General features: G+C 42.1%; 1 pseudogene; it reads right to left on the reverse strand.

Moving 5' to 3' along the window:
• Positions 1 to 18,857: 18,857 nt before the first annotated feature.
• LOC133656418 (uncharacterized) lies at positions 18,858 to 21,848 on the reverse strand (annotated as a pseudogene).
• Positions 21,849 to 22,396: the final 548 nt, after the last annotated feature.

The following is a 22,396-nucleotide window of genomic DNA, read 5'->3' on the forward strand; positions in this document are numbered from 1 at the left end:
CTTCTGCTTTTATTTATTTTTATTTTTTTAACACTGCATGTGTGACGCACGCTGTAGTTCTGTTACATTCAGAGAGAGAGAGAGAGTGTGTGTGTGTGTGTGTGTGTGTGTGTGTGTGTGTGTGTGTGTGTGTGTGTGTGTGTGTGTGTGTGTGTGTGTGTGTGTGTGTGTGTGTGTGTGTGTGTGTGTGTGTGTGTGTGTGTGTGTGTGTATCTATATATATATATGGGTGTATGAGTGTGAGTGTGTGTGTGTATGTATATATATATATATATATATATATATATATATATATATATATATATATATATATATATATATATATATATATATATATATATATACTACCGTTCAAAAGTTTGGGGTCACCCAAACAATTTTGTGTTTGAGCCTTCATTTCTAAGAACAAGAATAGACTGTCGAGTTTCAGATGAAAGTTCTCTTTTTCTGGCCATTTTGAGCGTTTAATTGACCCCACAAATGTGATGCTCCAGAAACTCAATCTGCTCAAAGGAAGGTCAGTTTTGTAGCTTCTGTAACGAGCTCAACTGTTTTCAGATGTGTGAACATCAATCAATCAATCAATCAATCAATGTTTATTTATATAGCCCTAAATCACAAGTGTCTCAAAGGGCTGTACAACATGATTGCATGATTGTGTGTGTGTGTGTGTGTGTGTGTGTGTGTGTGTGTGTGTGTGTGTGTGTGTGTGTGTGTGTGTGTGTGTGTGTGTGTGTGTGTGTGTGTGTGTGTGTGTGTGTGTATCTATATATATATATATATGGGTGTATGAGTGTGAGTGTGTATATATATATATATATATATATATATATATATATATATATATATACTACCGTTCAAAAGTTTGGGGTCACCCAAACAATTTTGTGTTTGAGCCTTCATTTCTAAGAACAAGAATAGACTGTCGAGTTTCAGATGAAAGTTCTCTTTTTCTGGCCATTTTGAGCGTTTAATTGACCCCACAAATGTGATGCTCCAGAAACTCAATCTGCTCAAAGGAAGGTCAGTTTTGTAGCTTCTGTAATGAGCTAAACTGTTTTCGGATGTGTGAACATCAATTAATCAATCAATCAATCAATGTTTATTTATATAGCCCTAAATCACAAGTGTCTCAAAGGGCTGTACAACATGATTGCACAAGGGTTTTCTAATCATCAATTAGCCTTCTGAGCCAATGAGCAAACACATTGTACCATTAGAACACTGGAGTGATAGTTGCTGGAAATGGGCCTCTATACACCTATGTAGATATTGCACCAAAAACCAGACAATTGCAGCTAGAATAGTCATTTACCACATTAGCAATGTATAGAGTGTATTTCTTTAAAGTTAAGACTAGTTTAAAGTTATCTTCATTGAAAAGTACAGTGCTTTTCCTTCAAAAATAAGGACATTTCAATGTGACCCCAAACTTTTGAACGTTAGTGTATGTTTTTGTCCCTCATTATGATTGTGAACGATAAGCAAAACTCCCCAAAAAAAGTGTTTTTGAGTTCCCCTTTCATAAAGTGGCATGCACGCAAGACAAAAACAAAATAACGAACTTACTCGCATCAGAAATATCCACACTTTGAGAGCAATAAGCCGGAAGCATGTGTGTCTCGTCAAGTCTGCTCTTCAGAAACTGTCAACAGAATTATTTTCACACAGGAAGTCGGTGTGGTGGGGACTCTGACGCCTGACTTTTAGTGTCTCTTCCTTTTGACCCTGAGATAACATTTATGTAAATAAACGACAATTTGGGAAATTAAAAAAAAAAAAAACAGCCTCATGCATGACCCCGATTAATCCGGAAGCCATTAAGATGCACGTTCAAGTGCACTCAGACTAATTTGGATGAGGGCTATTTGATGGATGACATCACTGGGAAAGCACTCAAAAGTAAACAAAAAGTGGATTTTTTTTTTTTAGCTTTAAAAGTACGTTTAAGTCTCTAGCGGCTCTTTAGCGCCGCCCTAGTGGCTCGCTGGACCTCTTTCAGAGATGTGTGAAAATGGGAAAAAGATGAAGAAAAACTTTTATTTTTGGTTTTAACATATTTTCTGTAGGAGAACAAACATGACACGAACCTTCCTAATTGTTAGAAATGTGATTTTTTTTGTGAATTATATTTATATAGCGCTTTTCTCTTGTGACTCAAAGCACTTTTACATAGTGAAACCCAATATCTAAGTTGCATTTAATGCAGTGTGGGTGGCACTGGGAGCAGGTGGGTAAAGTGTCTTGCCCAAGGACACAACGGCAGTGACTAGGATGGTGGAAGCGGGGATCGAACCTGGAACCCTCAAATTGCTGGCACGGCCACTCTACCAACCGAGCTATACCGCCCCGATGAAATCCCACTGTTTATGTTAAACATGCTTTGTTGTGGCTTGTGCAGCCCTTTGAGACACTCGTGATTTGGAGCTATATAAGTAAACGATTGATTGATTGATTGATTTATTGATTCACCGATGAGAGGCAAGCGCCGTTTTGTCCTACTAATTTCAGCGATCCTTGAACTCGCCGTAGTTTGCTTACATGTACGACTTTCTCCGATGCTGCCACAGAAAGACGTGTTTTATGCCACTAATTTTTGTCTCCTTTTGTCCACCAAACGTTTTATGCTGTGCGTAAATGCACAAAGGCGAGCTTTGTCGATTTTATTGATTTGCTGGAGTGCTAATCAGGCATATTTGGTCAATGCAGGCCAGCTGTATGTACATATTGCATCATTATGCCTCCTTTGTAGGTATATTTGAGCTCATTTAATTTTATTAATTTCCTTTGTGGATTTAATTTATATTTGCATGTCTCATTAAAGTTAAAGCCTAGTAGTTAGAGTGTCCGCCCTGACATTGGTATGTCGTGAGTTCAAACCCCGGCCGAGTCATACCAAAGACTATAAAAAATGGGACCCATTGCCTCTGTCAGGTTCAAACACTGATGACATCTATTAAACAACACAAGAAGCAAGGAATTAAACAGAGACAGAATTAAATTTGGCTCAAATGAGGAGAGCGCGTACACCTGTACCCTTGCACAGTGTCTCACCACGCTCCGGCGAAAGATTGTACGCCTCCTCTTTTATTTGGACTTTCCCTGATTACATGGCAACAGCTGTTTCCAAGGGACGGGGGTCGTAAACAGCCATCGCTTTTGATTAAAACAGTTCAAATAAAAGGTCGTCAAACAGATAAAAGAAGAGGTCCCTGGGGGGGAGTCAGGTCCTGCTTCCTCTTCCCTTTGTAGATATCGGGTCAAGACAATATCTTTCTGTTGATTACAATACATGAAAGAAACAGAACACCTTCATGTTGCTTCCCGTCCTACACAGTGGAGTTTTACAAGGCTTCTTCTTGGTAGGATTAAAGACAGCTTTTGACTTCTCGCTGGGAAGTCATTGAAACAAAAAGTTTTGTAATAAATTAGATACAATTATTCTGACAACCTCCCTGCTTGGCACTCAGCATCAAGGGATGGAATTGGGGGTTAAATCACCCAAAAAAATTATTTCCGGGCGTTGCCACCGCTGCTGCTCACTGCTTCCCTCACCTCCCGGGGGGTGGGTCAAATGCAGAGAATAATTTCGCCACACCTCGTGCTGCAATAGTTACGTTTCAAGGCTTTTTTTTGTTTTTCAACACCCTAGCTTTTTTGAATTTGGTATCAATGTTTTAAGTGTTCCTTGTAACCTTAACCTAAATATGTCAACAAAAATTAAGAAAACAAATAGTGTATTGATGTTTTACTCATTTCATACCACACAGATTTAAAGGAAGGAAGCCGGAAACCTGTTCAAGACCAAGACACGCATTCTTACGGCACTTCGGAAAAGGTGGACGGCAGGGGTCAGGGGTGAGTAAAAAAAGGCAATCCCAAACTAGGCTCAGTCTGGGGTCAGGAAAAAAACAAACTTGATAAGCACGTACCCACATCCTTCACACCTGAGGACTTAAACAGTGGCAAAGTTGTGGGGTGGGGGTACCCATTCAATCTTACTGTTTTAAGAAACACAATTTTTGTTGTTAAATGAGAGAAGATGAATGATGATCATCACACTTCAACATCTCTAACATGCAAATGCTGCCTTGAAAGTGAAAATGTGTTCTTAATTGCCTTACCTTAGTTAAAAAAAATGTGTAAACTGGGAAGTGAAAACTCTGGTGTATTGCTCAATGTTTACATGCAACATTACTACCCAAGGCTTAGCGGTGTGGACAGGAACAGGAAGTCGGTGTGAGCTATGCAGGGGGACAACAGTTGTACCATACCATACCAACTTTATTCATAAAGCCCTTTAAAAACAAGCACAGTTGAAGAACAAAGGGCTGTACACCACAAAGAAATACAGGCAAAGGACAGACTAAAAAAAACAAGTCAAATACACATTGAAAAAGCAAATACAAATTATCCTAAGAACAATTTGTTAGATAAAAAGCAGTTAAAAAGTTAAAAACAGTTAAAAAAGTTAGAAAACAGTTTAAAGTCTCATGCTGGGTTAAAAGCCAGTGAATAAAACTGGTTTTGTCATGATCCGTGGTCCAGATCATGTTTTGTTTAGTTATGTTCTGTTAGTTTTGGACTCCCTTAGTTCCTGTTTTGTGCACCCTTGTTTATTTTAGTTACGATGGCGACCTAGCAGTTTCACCTGCCTCATGTGTTCGGTACGCACCTGCTCTAATCAAGAGACTTTTATTCAAGCCTGTCTTTGCCAGTTAGTGGGCCCGGCTGCATTGTTTGCGTCACACCTTTGCCATGTGAGTTTTTGTTCCATGCTCTAGTCTGTGCTAAGTTGTAGCCTTAGCTTCCGGTGTGATCGGCACCTTGTTCCGTCTGTTTCTTTTCTGTTTTGTGTTCATTTACGATTAAATCATGTCCTTACCTGCAAGTCCTGTCCGGAGTCGTCCGCTTGATTCCTGGGAGAACAAACCCCGCATCACCATGCGACCCGGTCGTGACACTCTTAAGGCCCAAGCTGTTTGTTTACATGATTTTTTTTTTATTTCTCTTTGCTATTTGGGCTTATTGGACCCTAATTAGAGTAAAAACTAAAAATCATCTTTTACTATGATGTACTTAGTCCATAAGTACACAAACGTGTACTTCACATTTTTATTTTTACACTTTTTTTTCCAAATTCCATTGTATGTTATACTCTTCTGACACCACCAGATGGCAGTATTAGTGTCCACATAAGTAGCCATAAGACCCCAATTCAGTAGTGTACACAATACACAATTTTGGAAATAAGAGCTAAAAGATGCTGTCCACACCTTTCGAGGTTAAGAAGGGTCTTAAAAGTAGCCAAAGAAGGGGCCTGTCTCACATGGAGAAGGGAGATGGTTCCAGAGTTTGGGACCCGCAACAGAGAAAAGGCCCTGTCCCCTCGAAGCTTGCGCTTTGATTTGGGTTACCTCCAGGATCGGCTGACCGGCTGACCCGAGGGACCGTGTTGTGTCGTTTGAACAGTAAAGAGTCGATATGTGTTTAGACTCAGAACTTGGACAAACTTTAATGATCCGCAAGGGAAATTGTGTGGAACATATTCCCTTGCGGATCATTAAAGTTTGTCTAAGTCCGAGTCTAAGTCTAGATCTTGTTGTTCCTGTTTTGGCTCGGCAACAAACAAACATAAGTTCTGAAGAGGAGCGCATTTGACCGTTGCTAGATAGACAGACAGATAGATATAACCCCCCCCCCCCCCCCCAATAAACATCTGTTCAGTATTTTAACACAAAAGTGTTTGATTGTGTGGCATTAAAAGCCACAAAATGCAACGGGTCCACCAGACCCACAAACGCTGGCTGAGTAACAACAATATGAACATTACACAAGGGTTAAATGAAACCCCACGGAATGTCTCGGCCCCAGAAGACTTATGTTGCGACCATACGACTGTGTTTCTTTCCCAGATCCCCCCCAAATATTTCAGAACCAAATGTTGACTTTCACCGTTGTGTCCGACCAATGTTAAAATGCAGTAACCTGAATAAACACGCGAGCAAAAATAATAACTCGAAACCTCCGAATGTTGACGTTAAATGCGGAGAAGACTGGCACAGAGTCGTGTCCCAGCCTGGGAAAGCCGGAGAAATCCACTTGTGGCTCCCGGGGGGGAGGTTCAAGCCCGGTCTGGTCACCCTAAACCCTCTGGTCGGAATCGGGTCATGTGACAAAAGATCCCACTGGAAGTTCCCCAAAGACCTAATCAAAACACCTGCTTGGACCAGATTGAAATTTATTGGCGTCCGAAGTGCACTTACACCTCAAGTCCCTGAGAAACCCTTTTTTTATTTGTTTTTTTCGTATCAAAAAAACCAAGTGCCGCTCCGTTTTGTAAAGTGTTGTTGTCTGGACTGAACATGACTCTCTAAAAGATGTTTCAGAAAAAACAAAAAAAAGAGAGAAACGTTCCAACTGTTTTTGTTGTTTATGTTCCTGAGGGCTAATTGATGATGGATGTTTTGCTCCGGCTTGCTGCTCCTCGCCAAGTCTCGGCGAGGAGCGACGAGCATGAAACCCCTCTTTGTTCCGCGGCGAGACAGCCAACCACTGCCAGGCAAGTCCCGATGTGTCGCTAAACTCCCTGCCAGGCCCTTAACCTCCCTTCAAAGCCGGGGAGAATAGCGCCGTAAATGATCGCTTGATTACGGGCGAACTCTCAGCTGGTCTTCAACCCACGCACACTTCCCACGTAGTCGGCCGGGGAGTGAGGTTACTCCCCCAAGTGGCGGGTTAAAGGTGAGCTTTGTGGGAGGGCTCTGGATTTAAACCCATAAAACGAGATCGGAGCAGTTGGAGAAACCGTAAACACCCGACTTGGCAAAACAACAAGCGATTAAAAGTGATGAGTTTGTGGGTAAACAAGTTGTCCGTGACAAGAAGTTATTGTCCGTCTGAAACGCTTGTTAATGGTTAGACTCATTAAGTCGTTAATATTTCTCCCACAGACTGGATTTTTTTGATCTTATCTCCACCAAGAAGCTATTTCCTCTGCACTGGTGTCCCTCAGGGCTACGTCCTAGAACCGTTGGAACTGTGAGCTCACTTTGGCAAAATGCTTTTGAAACCGTGACAGTCATCTCTACAATGAATTGATTAACTCTCACTATTATGTTGGATCCACTATGGACTGGACTTTCACAATATTATGCTAGACCCACTCAACGTCCATTGCATCCGGTCTCCCCTAGAGTGGTGGGTCACCCACATCTGCAGTCCTCTCCAAGGTTTCTCATAGTCATTCTCATTGACATCCCACTGGGTTGTGAGTTTTTCTTTGCCCTTATGCGGGATCTGAACCGAGGATGTCGTTGTGGCTTGTGCAGCCCTTTGAGACACTTGTGATTTAGGGCTATATAAATAAACATTGATTGGTTGATTGAACGTGGACCCTGACTTAAACAAGTTGAAAAACGTATTCGGGTGTAACCATTTAGTGGTCAATTGTACGTAATATGTACTGTACTCTGCAATCTACTAATAAAAGTTTCAATCAGTCAAAACTCGCGTCTAAGGCTATGTCTACACTAAGCCGGATAACCATTTAAGTGGACCCCGACTTAAACAAGTTGAAAAACGTATTCGGGTGTAACCATTTAGTGGTCAATTGTACGTAATATGTACTGTACTCTGCAATCTACTAATAAAAGTTTCAATCAGTCAAAACTCGCGTCTAAGGCTATGTCTACACTAAGCCGGATAACCATTTAAGTGGACCCCGACTTAAACAAGTTGAAAAACGTATTCGGGTGTTACCATTTAGTGGTCAATTGTACGTAATATGTACTGTACTCTGCAATCTACTAATAAAAGTTTCAATCAGTCAAAACTCGCGTCTAAGGCTATGTCTACACTAAGCCGGATAACCATTTAAGTGGACCCCGACTGAAACAAGTTGAAAAACTTATTCGGGTGTTACCATTTAGTGGTCAATTGTACGGAATATGTACTGTACTGTGCAATCTACTAATAAAAGTCTCAATCAATCAATAAATCAATCAATCAATGAATCAATCAATCAATCAACCAATCAATCAAAACCCTTAAACGAATAACTATTTAGCCTAAGCCCCGTTTCGGCCACACTAATTCATCGTTTTAAGGTTCCCCTCCTTGGATAATTTTTTTACACGGGTAAGTGCGCCGTGTAGTTCTTGAATCTCCGACTCTTAGCTTTGTATGGACTCATTGATCGTGTACAAACTGAGTTCGGGGAGGAAGTGACGCCAGAAAGACCGCGCCCCACACAGGAAGTGACGTCAGAAAGAACGCGCCACAGCCAGCTTCATAATAAAGCGGTTTCATAACTCGGAGCTAACCACTGGAAATATGGAGGCGAGTCATCCAGACATGCCCGTGTTTCTCCTTCTGTCTGTACAGACACAAGAATACCTTAAAGGCCTACTGAAATGAATTTTTATTTTATTTTATTTAAACGGGGATAGCAGATCCATTCTATGTGTCATACTTGATCATTTCGCGATATTGCCATATTTTTGCTGAAAGGATTTAGTAGAGAACATCGACGATGAAGTTCGCAACTTTTGGTCGTTGATTAAAAAAAGCCTTGCCTGTACCGGAAGTAGCGTGACGTCACAGGTTGAAAGGCTCCTCACATTTCCCCATTGTTTACACCAGCAGCGAGAGCGATTCGGACCGAGAAAGCGACGATTACCCCATTAATTTGAGCGAGGATGAAAGATTCGTGGATGAGGAACGTGAGAGTGAAGGACTAGAGTGCAGTGCAGGACGTATCTTTTTTCGCTCTGACCGTAACTTAGGCACAAGGTGGCTCATTGGATTCCACACTTTCTGCTTTTTCTATTGTGGATCACGGATTTGTATTTTAAACCACCTCGGATACTATATCCTCTTGAAAATGAGAGTTGAGAACGCGAAATGGACATTCACAGTGACTTTTATCTCCACGACAATACATCGGCGAAGCTCTTTAGCTACGGAGCTAACGTGATAGCATCGTGCTTAAATGCATATAGAAACCAAATAAATAAACCCCTGACTGGAAGGATAGACAGAAAATCAACGATACTTTTAAACCATGGACATGTAAATACACGGTTAATGCTTTCCAGCTTGGCGAAGCTTAACAATGTTGTTGCTAACAACGCCGTTGAAGCTAACTTAGCAACGGGACCTCACAGAGCTATGATAAAAACATTAGCTATCCACCTACGCCAGCCAGCCCTCATCTGCTCATCAACACCCGTGCTTACCTGCGTTCCAGCGATCGACGGAAGGACGAAGGACTTCACCCGATCATCCGTGCGGTCGGCGGCTAGCGTTGGATAGTGCGTCTGCTATCCAAGTCAAAGTCCTCCTGGTTGTGTTGCTGCAGCCAGCCGCTAATACACCGATCCCACCTACAACTTTCTTCTTTGCAGTCTTCATTGTTCATTAAACAAATTGCAAAAGATTCACCAACGCAGATGTCCAGAATACTGTGGAATTTTGAGATGAAAACAGAGCTTTTTTGTATTGGATACAATGGTGTACCAATACTTCCGTTTAACTATTGACGTCACGCGCATACGTCATCATACATAGACGTTTTCAACCGGAAGTTTAGCGGGAAATTTAAAATTGCACTTTATAAGTTAACCCGGCCGTATTGGCATGTGTTGCAATGTTAAGATTTCATCATAGATATATAAACTATCAGACTGCGTGGTCGGTAGTAGTGGCTTTCAGTAGGCCTTTAAGACAGTGGTTCTTAACCTTGTTGGAGGTACCGAACCCCACCAGTTTCATATGTGCATCCACTGAACCCTTCTTTAGTGAAAAAAATATATATGTATATTTTTTCAAATTCAAGACAAAGTTACATGTTTTTTTACAGGTGCACAAAATGAAGCGTGCATGAACATCACCTTGTTCAAAGAACAAAACCAACACAGTGCATGAACTCACAACAAATGACACACCTGCAAATCAGATGGAAAATTAGAGGGAACATTGTTTGGGGGTATCCATAGTACGCCGATAGGGAGAAGTTTTTATTCACACGATGAGTCGGGTGTGTCTTGACCTCCGCCGAACCCCTGAGGCTGACTCACCGAACCCCTAGGTTTCGATCGAACCCAGGTTAAGAACCACTGCCTTAAGAGAAAGCGATTGCAGCTATTTGGGATACAACACTTCTCCGACGGCCAGAGAAATTTCGAATGTCCGGTTCAGCTGTGGTTCTACTTACCGGAAAACTTTGTCCATTTGTCGAAGGATAGACAACGAGAATGCGGGCTCCCGTGGATGTGATCAGTTATTGTCCGCCATGTATGTCGCGGACACAACGTCTAGGTCCAGAGTATTGAAAAGTCACCAAAAAGGAATGGGCAATGAAGGTGAAGGCAAAAAAACTGAGGAGTGTTCTGACCAGATGTCTAGATCCCCTGGATTGATTGATGTAAAATGTTCTCTATCACATTGTTTACTTTCTCGTGTCCATTAAAGATTTGATTAATTTATGATGGCTCAGGTGTGATTCACGAGTGCTAGTCAGGCATATTTGGTCAATGCAGGCCAGCTGTATGTACATATTGCATCATTATGCCTCGTTTGTAGGTATATTTGAGCTCATTTAATATTATTAATTTCCTTTGTGGATTTAATTTATATTTGCATGTCTCATTAAAGTTAAAGCCTAGTGGTTAGAGTGTCCGCCCTGAGATCAGTATGTCGTGAGTTCAAACCCCGGCCGAGTCATACCAAAGACTATAAAGAATGGGACCCATTACCTCTGTCAGGTTCAAACACTGATGACATCTATTAAACAACACAAGAAGCAAGGAATTAAACAGAGACAGAATTAAATTTGGCTCAATTGAGGAGAGCACGTACACCTGTACCCTTGTACAGTGTCTCACCACTGTACACCATTGTACGCCTCCTCTTTTATTTGGACTTTCCCTGATTACATGGCAACAGCTGTTTCGAAGGGGCGGGGGTCGTAAACAGCCATCGCTTTTGATTAAAACAGTTCAAAGAAAAGGTCGTAAAACAGATAAAAGAAGAGGTCCCTGGAGGGGAGTCAGGTCCTTCGCTTTGTAGATCTCGGGTCAAGACAATATCTTTCTGTTGATTACAATACATGAAAGAAACAGAACACCTTCATGTTGCTTCCCGTCCTACACAGTGGAGTTTTACAAGGCTTCTTCTTGGTAGGATCAAAGACAGCTTTTGACTTCTCGCCGGGAACTCATTGAAACACAAAGTTTTGTGATAAATCAGATACAATTATTCTGACAACCTCCCTGCTTGGCACTCAGCATCAAGGGATGGAATTGGGGGTTAAATCACCAAAAAAAAAGATTTCCGGGTGTGGCCACCACTCCCCTTAGTTACGTGTCAAGGCTTTTTTTTTTTTTTTCCGAACACCCTAGCTTTTTTGAATTTGGTATCAATGTTTTAAGGGTTCCTTGTCACCCTAACCTAAATATGTCAACAAAAAATAAAAAAAACAAATAGTATATTGATGTTTTACTCCTGCGATGAGGTGGCGACTTGTCCAGGGTGTACCCCGCCTTCCGCCCGATTGTAGCTGAGATAGGCTCCAGCGACCCCCGCCCCCCCCCCCCCCCCCCCCCCGCGACCCCAAAAAAGGGACAAGCGGTAGAAAATGGATGAACGGAACACTGGATATCGTTCAGATAAGTTCCATTTCATTGAAGAACTTGCACACAAAGCAACAGTAGAGGTGACTAGGTCGCATAAGGTTAGGTGGCTTAGAAGGGGCTTAAGACCAGGTACGCGTCCTCCCTTCAAGCCCCCGGGATCTCTGGGGGACAAAACTTTCCACTTCACCGACTCTGCGGTAGCTGACAAGGAGCGGGATTAAAATACATAAACCCCCCGGAGGGCTTTGGCGTGTTTGAGTGATGACTCAGCGCCTGTTGACGGAACAGACCAATAGAATGTTCCGTGCTATCTTCAAATAGTTTTATCGTGGCCGGCTGCAGCTCGGTGCTCGTTTGCGGGGTGTGCTCATTAAAGATAAGGTGCCACATGGCCAGCTCAAGGATGGAAAACGCCATCCCTTCCTGGACCTCCTCCTTGTTTACAGCCTCCCGAGTCCCGCGCACACTTTTCCATCCCATTTAGCGCAATCATGCAGACTTCACCAGCTGTAATTAAGCTCACGGAGCCAACAGTCAGGTGCAGTTTTTAGCATAAGCTTTAGACGAACAAGTCTCGACACTTGCGAGCTATTTCCCTTCAGGAACAACATCGCATACCTCACATCCCACAGCCTTCTGTTTTTTTGGGGTTTTTTTGTTGTTGTTCGTTTCATTCGGAGGTTGAGATGACTTTTATGAAGACCAAATGATGACACATGCCAAAAAGGCGGAATGCGCACAAAGCAAACAGCCACAGGCCTCGTCTTTTTCTACCCACTCACCTGCTCTGACTCTAGTTTCCACTAAATGTTCTAGTCTTACTTTGGAATCTTGTCCTAAGTTGCAACTAGACGACAGTTGAGGAGGACTCTTAGAACCTTCAACCGGCAAATAATGGCTGAAGAACTAAACCAGGGGTCACCAACGCGGTGCCCGCGGGCACCAGGTAGCCCGTAAGGACCAGATGAGTAGCCCGCTGGCCTGTTCTAAAAATAGCTCAAATAGCAGCACTTACCAGTGAGCTGCCTCTATTTTTGAAATTGTATTTATTTACTAGCAGGCTGGTCTCGCTTTGCCCAACATTTTTAATTCTAAGAGAGACAAAACTCAAATAGAATTTGAAAATCCAAGAAAATATTTCAAAGACTTGGTCTTCACTTGTTTAAATAAATTCATTCATTTTTTTACTTTGCTTCTTATAACTTTCAGAAAGACAATTTTAGAGAAAAAATACAACCTTAAAAATGATTTTAGGATTTTTAAACACATATACCTTTTTACCTTTTAAATTCCTTCCTCTTCTTTCCTGACAATTTAAATCAATGTTCAAGTATTTTTTTTTTTATTATTGTAAAGAATAATAAATAGATTTTAATTTAATTCTTTATTTTAGCTTCTGTTTTTTGTTCAAAAAAATTATTCTGGCAAATCTATAAAATCTGTAGAATCAAATGTAAATCTTATTTCAAAGTCTTTTGAATTTCTTTTAAAAATTTTGTTCTGGAATATCTAGAAGAAATAATGATTTGTCTTTGTTAGAAATATAGCTTGGTCCAATTTGTTATATATTCTAACAAAGTGTAGATTGGATTTTAACCTATTTAAAACATGTCATCAAAATTCCAAAATTAATCTTAATCAGTAAAAAATTACTAATGATGTTCCATAAATTCTTTTTTTAATTTTTTCAAAAAGATTCGAATGAGCTATAGTTTTTCTCTTCTTTTTTTCGGTTGAATTTTGAATTTTAAAGAGTCGAAATTGAAGATAAACTATGTTTCAAAATTTAATTGTCATTTTTTTTCGTGTTTTCTCCTCTTTTAAACCGTTCAATTAAGTGTAAATATCATTAATTATTAATAACAACAGAGTTAAAGGTAAATTGAGCAAATTGGCTATTTCTGGCAATTTATTTAAGTGTGTATCAAACTGGTAGCCCTTCGCATTAATCACTACCCAAGAAGTAGCTCTTGGTTTCAAAAAGGTTGGTGACCCCTGAACTAAACTAACACTTTAGCATCGCTAATTGCCATGTACCATGTTTTTCGGACTGTAAGGCGCATTAAAGGAGTCACCCATCCAAATGACGAGAACCAGGTGCCCTAATCACTTGGCCCGGTGCATAAAATCAAGCACTTAGGCATGGAGACTGTTTCTACAAACATTTGTGAAACTGTCATAGGAAGCTACCTGTGCAACAAATCCAGTCGTGAAATTTCCTCGCTCCTAAAATATTCAAAGTCAACTTTACTATAAGAAAAGTGAAGAGTTTGGGAACAACAACAACTCAGCCACCAAATGGTAGGCCACGTAAAGTGACAGAGAAGCGCATAGTGCAAAGACTTTCTGCACAGTCAGTTGCGACAGAGCTCCACACTTCATGCGACCTTCCAATTAGCCCACGTACAGTACGCAGAGAGCTTTGTGGAACAGGGTTTCCATGGCCGAGCAGCTGCATCTAAGCCAGGGGTGTCGAAAGTGCGGCCCGGGGCCATTTGCGGCCCGCAGGTCATTTTTTAACGGCCCCACGACACATTCTAAAAATACGATAAAAAAAACTCAAACAAATGTGGTATGAAAGAGCAAACAGGTGAAAAGTAACAAGAAAATGTTGCAATGTTTACTCTAATAACACAAAGCTGCCATGCAGGCTGTTTCTTTCTTTAAAAAATAATATTTAATCAAAATCAACGTCATTATGAATTATTGACCTGTTCAAGGCTCCAATTAGGTCACATTAAATATTCCACTTTGAGATATTCTTTGGGGAAAATGTTGCATATTTTGTGTTTGCCATATAAAAAACTGGGCTGTTTGTTTTTTAAAAGAAGGGCCTAAAACGAACAAACAAAAAACATACACAACAATAAAACTTAGAATTGACGGATGGATCTGAACCTGATCTCGAGATTATTGTGCTAAAAGTAATCAGTAAAAAAAAAAAAAGTATAATTTATTTTTGAACACTTTAATGAGTAGGACCCTTTTGGATCCCCAATAATTTTAGTGTTTTTTTTTGTGTGTGTGTCATTGCTCAAAAAATTTCAATGTTGTTATGAGTTATTGACCTTTTTAAGGCTCAAATTGTTTTATAATCTCAAATATTCTACTTTAAAATTTAATTGGGGGAAAATATTGCATATTTGTTGGGTTTTTTTCCATAAAAAACCTGGGTTTTCTTTGACAAAGGGCATACAACTTAAATGTTTAAAAACTGGTTTTTTTGACAGATAGACCTAATGTTGATCGAGAGATTTAAACTTTGAATAATAATAATAATAATAACAAATAATGACACATTTTTTATATTTTTTTAAACAAAACTCTTTGGGTTCACCTGGAATGCGGCCTAAATGTATATTTTTTTATACAATTATTGTATTGGTTTTTAAAATAAAAAATATCAAAATGGCCCCCGCTTGCTTTGATTTTTCAGTGTGCGGCCCTCAAGAAGCAAGGAATTAAACAGAGACAAAATTCAATTTAGCTAATTGAGGAGAAACGTCTGGGCTGTACTCTTTGCACAGTCTTCCACCACGCTCTGACGAAAGGTCGCACGCCTCTTCTTTTATTTGGACTTTCTCTGATTACATGGCAACAGCTGTTTCCAAAGGGAGGGGGGTCGTAAACAGCCGTCGCCTTTGGTTACGAAACAGTTCAAAGAAAAGGTGCCTGGAGGGGGGTCAGGTCCTGCTTCCTCTCCGCTTTGTAGATCTCGGGTCAAGACAAAATCTTCCTGTGGATTACAATAGATCAAAGAAACTGACACCTTCATGTCGCTTCCCATCCTACACAGAGGAGTTTTACAAGCCTTTCGATTGGTAAGATCAAAGACAGCTTTTTTCCTCTCCCCGGGAACTCATGGCAACACAAAGTTTTGTGATAACTTAGATACAATTATTCTGACAAATATAGTTTAGATTAGTTTTTACTAAATGTAAAACACTTCCTTGTGGTCTACATAATATGTAGTATAATAATATAAATAAATATAATAATGTAAATAATGTAATAATAATAATGTAAAGTAATGGTGGTTCTTTGGTCAAAATGTTGCATGGATTATGTTTTACAGACCATCTTCAAGCCGCTTTCTGACCGTCTGTTAAGGATGCGCCATTTTTTTAACATGCCTCCACTTTGACAGCGTCTTCTCCCTGTCATCTTTGTTGTTCCGGTAGTTTTTAGCGCTTCCAGAAGCGAGTCCACTGACAGATGTAAGTTAGAACTGGACGGTACAGTCTAGTACCCGCACTCTTTTACTATGAAGCCACGCTGTTGTAACACGTGGCTTGGCATTGTCTTGCTGAAATAAGCAGGGGCGTCCATGATAACGTTGCTTGGATGGCAACATATGTTGCTCCAAAACCTGTATGTACCATTCAGCATTAATGGTGCCTTCACAGATGTGTAAGTTACCCATGTCTTGGGCACTAATACACCCCCATACCATCACAGATGCTGGCTTTTACACTTTGCGCCTAGAACAATCCGGATGGTTCTTTTCCTCTTTGGTCCGGAGGACACAACGTCCACAGTTTCCAAAAGCAATTTGAAATGTGGACTCGTCAGACCACAGAACACTTTTCCACTTTGCATCAGTCCATCTTAGATGAGCTCGGGCCCAGCGAAGCCGACTGCATTTCTGGGTGTTGTTGATAAATGGCTTTCGCTTTGCATAGTAGAGTTTTAACTTGCACTTACAGATGTAGCGACCAACTGTAGTTATTGACAGTGGGTTTTCTGAAATGTTCCTGAGCCCATGTGGTGATATCCTTTACAAACTGATGTCACATTTTGATGCAGTACCGCTTGAGGGATCCAAGGTCACGGACATTCAATGTTACGTGCAGTGATTTATCCATATTCTCTGAACCTTTTGATGATAATACAGACCGTAGATGGTGAAATCCCTAAATTCCTTGCAATAGCTGGTTGACAAATGTTGTTCTTAAACTGTTGGACACTTTGCTCACACATTTGTTGACAAAGTGGTGACAGTTTGTGAATGAATGTGAAGCATTTTCATGGAAGCTGCTTTTATACCCAATCATGGCACCCACCTGTTCCCAATTAGCCTGTTCACCTGTGGGATGTTCCAAATAAGTGTTTGATGAGCATTCCTCAACTTTCTCAGTCTTTTTTGCCACTTGTGCCAGCTTTTTTCAAACATGTTGCAGGCATCAAATTCCAAATGAGCTAATATTTGCAAAAAATAACAAAGTTTGCCATTTCGAACGTTAAATATCTTGTCTTTGCAGTCTATTCAATTGAATATAAGTTGAAAAGGATTTGCAAATCATTGTATTCTCTTTTTATTTACCATTTACACGACGTGCCAACTTCACTGGTTTTGGGTTTTGTAGTAACAAGTAATCTAATTGATTACTTTTAGGTCCGTTACAACATGGCACGCTTCTTTTGTTGTGGTGTTACGTCGACAACAAGACGGCATCATAAGGGCAGCAAGTTCAATGCAGGAAATATATTTTTACGCGTGGAAGCAACAAAATGAACTTGATATCAAACAGGAAGGGACAACATCGCAGTGTGACAACACACACCCTCGTACACAATGGGAATAATAAGCGACAAATCAATGACGGAAGTGACAAACTTGCCATCCAAACAATACACCGTTTGTTGACAAGATATGACAGCCATGAAAGCACATTCAAATAATTTATTAACCAGCGGTAACACAAAAGATTCAAAAGAGCTGGCGTCAGAGCTGACAAACTATCGCTGCTAACTGCTAAAGCTAAGAAGGAGAAAAAAAAGGAAGACAGGGGGGGGGAATTGTGGGGACAAGAGGGGGATAAGACAGAGAGACAAAAACAACAACAATAGAACAACATCAGCAAATATAATATGTACAAATATGATGGTAAAAGTCATAGCAAGGAAGCGGTTGGTGAAATAAATAATAATACAGAAATGACAAAGAGCATTATTACACTACAAATGGAGCAATACAAATACAAAATATCACTATTGATAATGAACAATACTAATAATTACCTATATTATCGACAATACAGTTTTTCAAATGCAACAATACAGATATGTAATTAGAGATGTCCGATAATGGCTTTTTTGCCGATATTCCGATATTGTCCAACTCTTAATTACCGATTCCGATATCAACCGATACCGATATATACAGTAGTGGAATTAACACATTATTATGCCTAATTTTGTTTTGTGATGCCCCGCTGGATGCATTAAACAATGTAACAAAGTTTTCCAAAAGAAATCAACTCAAGTTATGGAAAAAAGGGCCAACATGGCACTGCCATATTTTATTATTGAAGTCACAAAGTGCATTTTTTTTTTTTTTTAACATGCCTCAAAACAGCAGCTTGGAATTTGGGACATGCTCTCCCTGAGAGAGCATGAGGAGGTTGAGGTGGGCGGGGGGGGGGGGGGGTGTATTGTGGCGTCCCGGAAGAGTTAGTGCTGCAAGGGGTTCTGGGTATTTGTTCTGTTGTGTTTATGTTGTGTTACGGTGCGGATGTTCTCCCGAAATGTGTTTGTCATTCTTGTTTGGTGTGGGTTCACAGCGTGGCGCATATTTGTAACAGTGTTAAAGTTGTTTATACGGTCACTCTCAGTGTGACCTGTATGGCTGTTGACCAAGTATGCCTTGCATTCACTTGTGTGTGTGAAAAGCCGTAGATATTATGTGACTCAAAGGCAGTGCCTTTAAGGCAGTGGTCCCCAACCTTTTTGTAGCTGCGGACCGGTCAACGCTTGAAAATTTGTCCCATGGCCTGGTTTTTTTTATTTTTTTTTATTTTTATTTTTTTCATAAAGAAATACAATCATGTGTGCTTACGGACTGTATCCCTGCAGACTGTATTGATCTATATTGAGATATAATCCATATATTGTGTTTTTTATGTTGATTTAATTCCGCACATTGCTTGAAAATTTGTCCCATGGACTGGGTTTTTAAAAAAAAAATTATTTTTTCATAAAGAAATACAATCATGTGTGCTTGCGGACTGTATCCCTGCAGACTGTATTGCTATATATTGAGATATAATCCATATATTGTGTTTTTTATGTTGATTTAATTTAAAAAATATATATATATACTTTTTAAATACACCAATGGTGCAACTGGACACATCCTCAGTGATGTAACCTAGGATCACAGGGGGTTTCGGGTCTTTCAACAATCAGACCCCCTCCCCTAGGCGACCCAGCTAGGGTTGATCAGGCCCCAGCCTGTGTCCAGGTAGCGCTACTGCCCTACATGCCACGCCTCTCCCCTCCTGATCCACAGCCACCTTGATGCCACTTCTGCTGCATCTGTGGCTAACTTCATGGCCCTTTGCTGGCTGGCCCCTGTGATGCCAAGCATTCTGTAGGCCCTGCAGAGGGATTTGCCCACAAACCCTCGACATCCCACTTCAACGGGCCGGCACATCGCTCGCCACCCATTGCTCCGACACTCCTCCACAAGCTGAGAGTACTTTGCGCTCTTCCTCTCATTGGCCTCCTCCATACGGTCCTCCCAAGGCACTGTGAGCTCCAGGAGGATTACCTGCTTGGAGGCAACTGAGGTAAGCACAATATCTGGCCTTAGTGTTGTTTTGGCAACCACGTCAGGGAACTTCAACTGCTTGCCCAGATCAACTGACAGCTCCCAGTCGCGTGCTGTTGCCAACAGACCAGAAGAGGTGTTCTGGGCAGCCGGTGTTGACTTCTCCCCAGCTCTTCACTGGGCGGAGGCTCTTGCTGTGACTGACTCCCCTGCAGATGGTATCAGCTATGGCCTTCAGGACCTGGTCATGTCGCCAGCGGTACCGCCCTTCACCCAGGGCTTTCGGACAACAGCTTAGGATGTGCTCCAAGGTTCCTCTCCTCTGGCAGAGGGGGCACGCTGGTGTCTCCACCTTCCCCCAGGTGAAGAGGTTGGATGGACTTGGCAGCACGTCGTAGAACGCCTGGATCAAGAACTTTATCCGATGGGGTCCGGCTTTCCACAGCTCGGTCCATGTGACCTTGCGCCCTGCTGCTTGTTCCCATCTGGTCCAGGCGCCCTGTTGCCGCATTCCCGCCATCTGGCAGGCTCGCCTTTCCTCAACTCCTGCTCGCACCTCCTCGAGGATCAGTGACCTCTTCTCTTTCCCCTGCGCCTTATCATAGCGAGGTGTTCTTCTGCTACCTAAGCCAGATCTCCCCTGCGCCACTGTTCCCACCAACACCCTTTGCCGTAGCCTTGCCTCTGCGACATCCACAGCCTCGGCAGCTCTCCACTTACGCCACGTCCTGACTTCAATCCCAGCCTGGGCAACCTTTGGGTCACTGGACTCCCGATATTGTAGGAGTTCCCTGGACCATGTCACCATGAACTCCTCGCTCAAGCTGCTGATGGGGAGCTTCAGCTTGTTATTGTGCCCGTATAGAGCAATGCTGCTCAGGCTTCGCGGCAGTCCCAGCCACCTGCGCAGGAACCTACTGACCCTCATCTCAAAGCCTTCCACTGTTGAAATGGGGACTTCGTACACCATGAGGGGCCAGAGGATCCGGGGGAGAATCCCGTGCTGGTAAATCCAGGCCTTGAACTTGCCAGGAAGGCCAGACTTGTCCACCACGGTCAGCCAGGTCTCCAGGTCTTGGTTGGTGGTTTTTGTGGAGGCTACGTCTCTCAGGCTGCAATTAAACACCTTTCCTAAGCTCTTCGCAGGTTCCTCGGTGAGTGATGGTATTTTGGTGGTGCCAAGTGAGAAGCAGAACTTGCCAGTAACCTTCCCTCTCTTTAGCACAAGGGACTTCGACTTGGCCGGCTTGAAGCTCATGCGAGCCCAGGAAATCACCTCCTGAAGGCCATTCAAGATACACCTGCAGCCTGGGACAGATGTAGTGGTCACTGTCAAGTCGTCCGTGAAGGCTCGGATGGGTGGCTGTCGGACTCCAGACCTGGAGAGGGGCCCTCTGCACTGAACTTCTGCAGACTTCACCAGCATGTTCATGGCGAGTGCAAAGAGGATGACTGAGATTGTACAGCCAGTGATGATCCCCTTTTCAAGCCTGTGCCAGTCGGAGGTTGTTTTTCCGGAGGAGACTCTCAGATGGAAGTTGGCATAGTAGTCCAGAATGAGGTCTCTGAACTTCTTTGGGATGTGATGCCGGTTCAGTGCCTCTTCGACCAGCTTGTGGGGTATGGATCCATAGGCATTTGCGAGGTCCAGCCACAGAACAGCCAAGTCCCCCTTGTTCTCCCTGGCTTCCCTGATGAGCTGAATTACCACGCCTGTATGCTCCAGACATCCAGATACCTCTGGGATCCCTCCTTTCTGGACTGATGTATCAATGTACGAGTTCTTCAGGAGGTAGTCTGTCAGTCGCCTGGCAATGAGGCTGAAGAAGATCTTCCCTTCAACACTCAGCAACGAGATGGTTCGGAACTGGTTGATGTTCTGAGACTTTTCCTCCTTTGGGATCCACACACCCTCTGCCTGTCTCCACTGGTCTGCTACCTTGCCCCTCCTCCAGATCACCTTCAGGATTTTCCAGAGTCTGCAGAGTAGTCTTGGACAGTTCTTATAGACCTTGTAAGGTACTCCACTGGGCCCTGGAGCAGAGCTCGTCCTTGCCCTTCGGACCACCTCCTGGATCTCCTTCCAGCCCGGCTCTTTCCCATCGAAGTCTAGTGTTGGTGTTGGTGGATTGATCAAGGACCTGCTCTTGCTCTCTACATCCATCGCTGTAGGTTTGCTTGAGGTGGTGGTCGACCTCAGCTTTGGAGCAGGCCAGTTTACCGCTTCGCTTCTGTCCTAGCAGCTGTTTTGTGACTCCAAATGGATTTGCCAGAAAGGCAGCTCTCCTCCTGGACCTTTCCTTCCTCCTCCTCCTATGCCACTCTGCTCTCCTCAAGGTCATCAGCTTCTTGCGGATTATACAACGTAGCTCCGCAAGAGGCCCCCTATCCTCTTCACTTGCAACCTTGAACTGCCGCCTTAAACTCTTCAGTTCCTGCCTGAGCTGCTGGATTTTACTCGCTCTATTGTTCATGATGTAGGGGGGCTTTGCTGCCCGCTTCTCCTCAAGTCCAAACCTCTCTGCAGCGAGGCTGATGATGATTGTGGTCATCGTCTTGAGGCGTCGATCAGCTTCCCCTTTGGCTGTTGTATCCAAGATGGTATCAGCATCTTCATCAAACTGGAGCCTCTCTTTCTCCTTGCTAGCTTGGGGCCACTTTACCCGACGATGAGATATATTGATATATTGAGATATAATCCATATATTGTGTTTTTTATGTTGATTTAATTACAAAAAAAAAAAAAAAAAAAAATATATATATATATATATATATATATATTTTTTTTTTTTTCTTTTTTTTTTCTTTTTTTTTTTTTCTTGTGCGGCCCGGTGGTTGGGGACCACTGCTTTAAGGTTTATTGGTGCTCTGTACTTCTCCCTACGTCCGTGTACACAGCGGTGTTTTAAAAAGTCATACATTTTACTTTTTGAAACCGATACCGATCATTTTTAAACCCATACCGATAATTTCCGATATTACATTTTAAAGCATTTATCGGCCGATAATATCGGCAGTCCGATATTATCGGACATCTCTATATGTAATGATAACTAGAAGTACAAAAGAAAGTAGACAAATGGAGGGGAAGAAAGAGAAGCCAGCCATATTAACCTTGTAGATTGTTATAGTAACAATAGGTTAGGCTTTGTCAGTGTGCCGTGTGTGTGTGTGTGAGGTAGAATTGATTGCTCGCATCAGCTGCATC

This window comes from Entelurus aequoreus, linkage group LG08, assembly GCF_033978785.1.
Source record: "Entelurus aequoreus isolate RoL-2023_Sb linkage group LG08, RoL_Eaeq_v1.1, whole genome shotgun sequence".
Lineage (NCBI taxonomy): Eukaryota > Metazoa > Chordata > Actinopteri > Syngnathiformes > Syngnathidae > Entelurus > Entelurus aequoreus.